The 5000-nt window shown below is 57.0% G+C and overlaps 1 long non-coding RNA gene across 1 annotated transcript; it reads right to left on the minus strand.

Annotated features, from left to right (window-relative positions):
• Positions 1-9: 9 nt before the first annotated feature.
• On the minus strand, positions 10-4397 carry LOC144739857 (uncharacterized). Its single transcript, XR_013589524.1, has 3 exons — positions 4308-4397; positions 1128-1353; positions 10-248 (listed from the first exon to the last, which is right to left on the minus strand). It is a non-coding gene; the product is annotated as an uncharacterized LOC144739857 (long non-coding RNA).
• Positions 4398-5000: the final 603 nt, after the last annotated feature.

Here is a 5000-nt window from a genome sequence, read left to right on the forward strand (position 1 = left end):
CCCCACGGAGCTCCACGTCCCCCCCACGGAGCTCCACGTCCTTCCCACGGAGCTCCACGTCATTTCCACGGAGCTCGTCTCCCCCACGGAGCTCCACGTCCCCCCCACGGAGCTCCACGTCCTTCCCGTGGAGCTTGCGGGCCGCTAGTGCGCGCAGGGCGTGGAGGAGCCGCGAGGAAGCCGGGCGGCCACGTCGGCGCCGGGGGCCCCGGAGAGACGGAGCGGAGACGCCCACAGAGCTCAGCCACCTGGGGGGGGGGGGGGCAGAGGTCGCTGGTACCAACGTTTTGTGTTGTTCTGACTCGTTTGTGTTGTTGTGTTTGTGTTGTGTCTGTTGGTGTTGTTGTGTCTGTATTGTTCTTGTTTATATTGTTCTTGTTTGTATTGTTGTCTGTTGGTGTTGTTGTGGTCTGTTTGTGTTGTTGTGTTGTGTCTGATTGTGTTGTTGTGTCTGTTTGTATTGTTCTTGTTTGTATTGTTGTGTCTCGTTTCTATTGTTCTGACTCGTTTCTATTGTTGTTCTTGTTTGTATTGTTCTGACTCGTTTGTGTTGTTCTGACTCGCTTCTATTGTTCTGACTCGTTTGTATTGTTGTGTGTGTTTGTGTTGTTGTGTCTGTTTGTATTGTTCTGACTCGTTTGTGTTGTTGTGTCTGTTTGTGTTGTTGTGTTTGTTTTGCGTTGTTCTGACTTGTTTCTATTGTTCTGACTCGTTTGTATTGTTGTGTCTGTGTGTATTGTTCTGACTTGTTTCTATTGCTCTGACTCGTTTGTATTGTTGTGTCTGTGTGTATTGTTCTGACTTGTTTCTATTGTTCTGACTCGTTTGTATTGTTGTGTCTGTGTGTATTGTTCTGACTTGTTTCTATTGTTCTGACTCGTTTCTATTGTGTGTCTCGTTTCTATTGTTGTGTCTCGTTTGTATTGGTCTGACTTGTTTCAATTGTTGTGACTCGTTTCTATTGTTGTGTCCGGTTTGTGTTGTTGTGTTTGTTTGTATTGTTCTCTCATTTGTATTGTTCTTGTTTGTATTGTTCTGGTTTCTATTGTTCTTGTTTCTATTGTTGTGTCCGGTTTGTCCGGGGAGAGAGACAGTGCAGCAGAGGGCGGCCGTTTCTCCCGACTGACCAATCGCGTGCGAGGAGCGTCTCCCCTCGGTCCTCCAACCCGTCGCCCGGTGCCGGCCAATCGGATTCGTCCGCCGCCGCCAGCCCCGCCTCCTGCAGCGCCAGCCGCAGCGGCAGCCCAATCACATCGCTCGGCCTCCTCCGCCAGCGGCAGCAGAAGCCTGCCGCTCTCCTGGCGACGAGGCCTCAGCCGCGGATGCAGGAGGCCGCCATCTTCCAGACGCTCCCTGGCCGAAGAGAATCTCTGAGTTCACAAAGACAAAGCTCCCCCCGTGTAGCCTGTGACAGGCTGCAGGGGCAAGTGCTGTTAGCGAGTAGCAGCAGCAGCAATGAACACACAAAGACAAAGGTCCCCCGTGTAAGGTCCTTAGTGAGTAGCAGTGAATGAGTGGGTGGGTGAATGAGTGGGTGGGTGAAGGAGTTGGTGGATGAATGAGTGAGTGAGTGGTGAGTGAGTGGTGAGTGGTGACTGAGTGGTGAGTGAGTAATTGGTGAGTGAGTGGTGAGTGAGTGGTGAGTGTGCGGTGAGTGGTGAGTAATTGGTGAGTGAGTGGTGAGTGAGTGGTGAGTGAGTGGTGAGTAAGTGGTGAGTGAGTGGTGAGTGGGTGGTGAGTGGGGGTGAGTGAGTGGTGAGTGAGTGGTGAGTGAGTGGTGAGTAAGTGGTGAGGTGAGTGGTGAGTAAGTGGTGAGTGAGTGGTGAGTAAGGTGGTGAGTAATTGGTGAGTGAGTGGGTGGTGAGTGAGTGGGTGTGTGAGTGAGTGGTGAGTGAGTGGTGAGTGGTGGTGAGTGAGTGGTGAGTGAGTGGTGAGTGAGTGGTGAGTGAGTGGTGAGTAATTGGTGAGTGAGTGGGGAGTGAGTGGTGAGTGAGTGGGTGAGGGGAGTGGTGAGGTGAGTGGGGAGTGAGTGGTGAGTGAGTGGGGGAGTGAGTGGGGGAGTGGAGTGGTGGTGAGTGAGTGGTGGAGTGAGGTGGGGAGTGAGTGGGGAGTGGGAGTGGTGGGGGGAGTGGTGATGTGAGTGGTGGGTGAGTGGGGAGTGAGTGGTGAGTGGGTGGTGGGTGAGTGGTGGGTGAGTGGTGGTGAGGTGAGGTGGGTGTGAGTGGTGGTGAGTGGTGAGTGAGTGGTGGAGTGAGTGGTGGAGTGAGTGGGGAGTGAGTGGGAGGTGAGTGGGGAGTGTGGGGGTGAGGGGTGTGGGTGAGTGAGTGTGGTGGTGAGTGGTGAGTGAGTGGGGAGTGAGTGGTGGTGATGTGGGAGTGGTGGTGGGTGGTGAGTGGGTGGTGAGTGAGTGGGGTGGTGAGGGGTGTGGAGTGGGTGAGTGAGTGGTGGTAGTGGTGAGTAAGTGGTGAGTGAGTGAGTGGGAGTGGTGAGGGGTGGGTGGTGAGTGAGTGGTGAGTGAGTGGGTGGTGAGTGGTGAGTGAGTGGGGTGGTGAGTGGGTGTGTGAGTGAGTGGTGTGAGTGGGTGGTGAGGTGGTGGTGAGTGGTGGTGGAGTGGTGAGTGAGTGGTGAGTGGTGGTGAGTGGGGTGTGAGTGAGTGGGGTGAGTGGGTGAGGTGAGTGGTGAGTGAGTGGGGTGTGTGAGTGGTGAGTGTGTGGTGAGTGGAGTGGTGGTGAGTGAGTGGTGAGTGAGTGGTGAGTGAGTGGGTGAGTGAGTGGTGAGTGGTGGTGGGAGGTGAGTGGTGGTGAGTGTGGGAGTGAGTGGTGAGTGAGTGGGTGAGTGAGTGGGGAGTGAGTGGGGAGTGGTGGTGAGTGAGTGGGGGTGTGTGGGTGAGTGAGTGGTGGTGGTGGTGGGGTGTGGGTGGTGAGTGGTGGTGAGTGGGAGTGTGGGTGAGTGGTGAGTGGTGGTGGTGGTGAGTGGGTGGTGGTGAGTGAGTGGGGTAGTGGAGTGGTGGTGAGGGTGGGTGGTGGTGAGTGGGTGGTGGTGGTGGTGGGTGGGTGGTTTGGGGTGGTGGGGTGGTTGAGTGGTGTGGTGTGGTGAGTGGGGGGTGGTGGTGTGGTGTGTGTGGGGGGGAGGTGGTGGGTGAGGGGGGGGTGGTGAGTGGTGGGTGGTGAGGTGTGTGGTGGGTGGTGAGTGGGGGTGTGTGTGTGGTGGGTGGGGTAGGTGGGTGAGTGGTGAGTGGTGGTGGTGGTGGGTGGTGGTGAGTAAGTGGTGGTGGTGGTGGGTGGTGGGGGTGAGTGGAGTGGTGGTGGGGGTGGTGGGGTGAGTGGTGGTGGGGTGGTGGGTGAGTGGTGGGGGAGTGGTGGTGGGTGGGTGGTGTGTGAGGGTGGTGGTGGTGGGGGGTGGTGTGGAGTGGTGGTGAGTGGTAGTGAGTGGTGGGTGGTGGTGGGGTGGGTGGGGGTGGTGAGTGGTGGGTGGGTGGTGGTGGGGGTGGTGTGGGGTGGTGAGTGGTGGTGGTGGTGGGTGAGTGAGTGGGGAGTGTGGGTGGTGTAGTGGGTGGTGTGGGTGAGGTGGTGAGTGGGGGGTGGTGGGGTGGTGGGGGGTGTGGTGTGTGTGAGTGGGTGTGTGGGGGGTGGTGGTGAGTGAGTGGGGTGAGGGTTGGTGGGGTGGGGGTGGTGTGGGTGGTGGTGGGGTGAGTGGGGTGAGTGAGTGGGGGGTGGGAGGTGGGTAGTGGTGAGTGAGTGGTGGTGGGGGGTGGTGGGGGGTGAGTGGGGGTGAGTGGGGGAGGTGTGTGGGGAGTGGGTGGTGGTGTGGGGGTGTGTGGGTGAGTGGTGGTGAGTGAGTGGTGGGTGAGTGGTGTGTGAGTGGTGAGTGGTGGTGGGTGGGAGTGGGTGGTGAGGGGGTGGTGAGTGGGTGGTGGGTGGGGTGGTGAGTGTGTGGGGGGTGGTGTGAGTGGGGGTGTGTGGTGAGTGGTGAGTGGTGGGTGGTGGGTGGTGGGGGGGTGGTGGGTGGTGGGTGGGTGGTGAGTGGGGTTGGTGGTGGGTGGTGAGTGGTGGGTGTGTGGTGGTGTGTGGGTGGGGTGTGGTGGTGTGAGGTGGTGAGTGGTGGTGTGAGTGGGGGGTGGGTGGTTGTGGGGTGAGTGGTGAGTGAGTGGGGAGTGGGGTGGTGGGGGTGGTGGTGTGGTGGTGAGTGAGTGGTGGGTGGTGGTGGTGAGTGGTGGTGAGTGAGTGGTGAGTGGTGGTGGTAAGTGGTGGGTGAGTGGTGAGTGAGTGAGTGGTGAGTGAGTGGTGAGTGAGTGGTGAGTCTCTCACCTGAGTCTCTGCGAGACAGCCACATTCACGTTCAGCGCTGGGCATCGATTCTCCATGCCAAGCCACGGACGGTGTTTTTTTTAAAGCCTCTTCCTCTTCCAGAAGATGTCTTCCATTTTTACGGAAGACGTCCTTCCAGAAGACTGCTCCCGCTTCCAGAAGCGTCTTCCTGGACAATTCTACCTCTTCCAGAAGATGTCTTCCTATTCCAGAAGACATCTTCCAGAAGACTGCTCCCCGCTTCCAGAAGCATCTTCCTGGACAAATCTTCCTCTTCCAGAAGATGTCTTCCTTTTCCAGAAGACATCTTCCAGAAGACTGCTCCCGCTTCCAGAAGCGTCTTCCTGGACAATTCTACCTCTTCCAGAAGATGTCTTCCTTTTCCAGAAGACATCTTCCAGAAGACTGCTCCCGCTTCCAGAAGCGTCTTCCTGGACAATTCTTCCTCTTCCAGAAGATGTCTTCCTTTTCCAGAAGACATCTTCCAGAAGACTGCTCCCGCTTCCAGAAGCATCTTCCTGGACAAATCTTCCTCTTCCAGAAGATGTCTTCCCCTTCCAGAAGACGTCTTCCAGAAGACTGCTCCCGCTTCCAGAAGCGTCTTCCTGGACAATTCTTCCTCTTCCAGAAGATGTCTTCCTCTTCCAGAAGACATCTTCCAGAAGACTGCTCCCGCTTCCAGAAGCGTCTTCC

The sequence above is a fragment of the Lampetra planeri genome, unplaced genomic scaffold, assembly GCF_965212315.1.
Source record: "Lampetra planeri unplaced genomic scaffold, kcLamPlan1.2.h2 scaffold_1754, whole genome shotgun sequence".
In the NCBI taxonomy this organism is placed as follows: domain Eukaryota; kingdom Metazoa; phylum Chordata; class Hyperoartia; order Petromyzontiformes; family Petromyzontidae; genus Lampetra; species Lampetra planeri.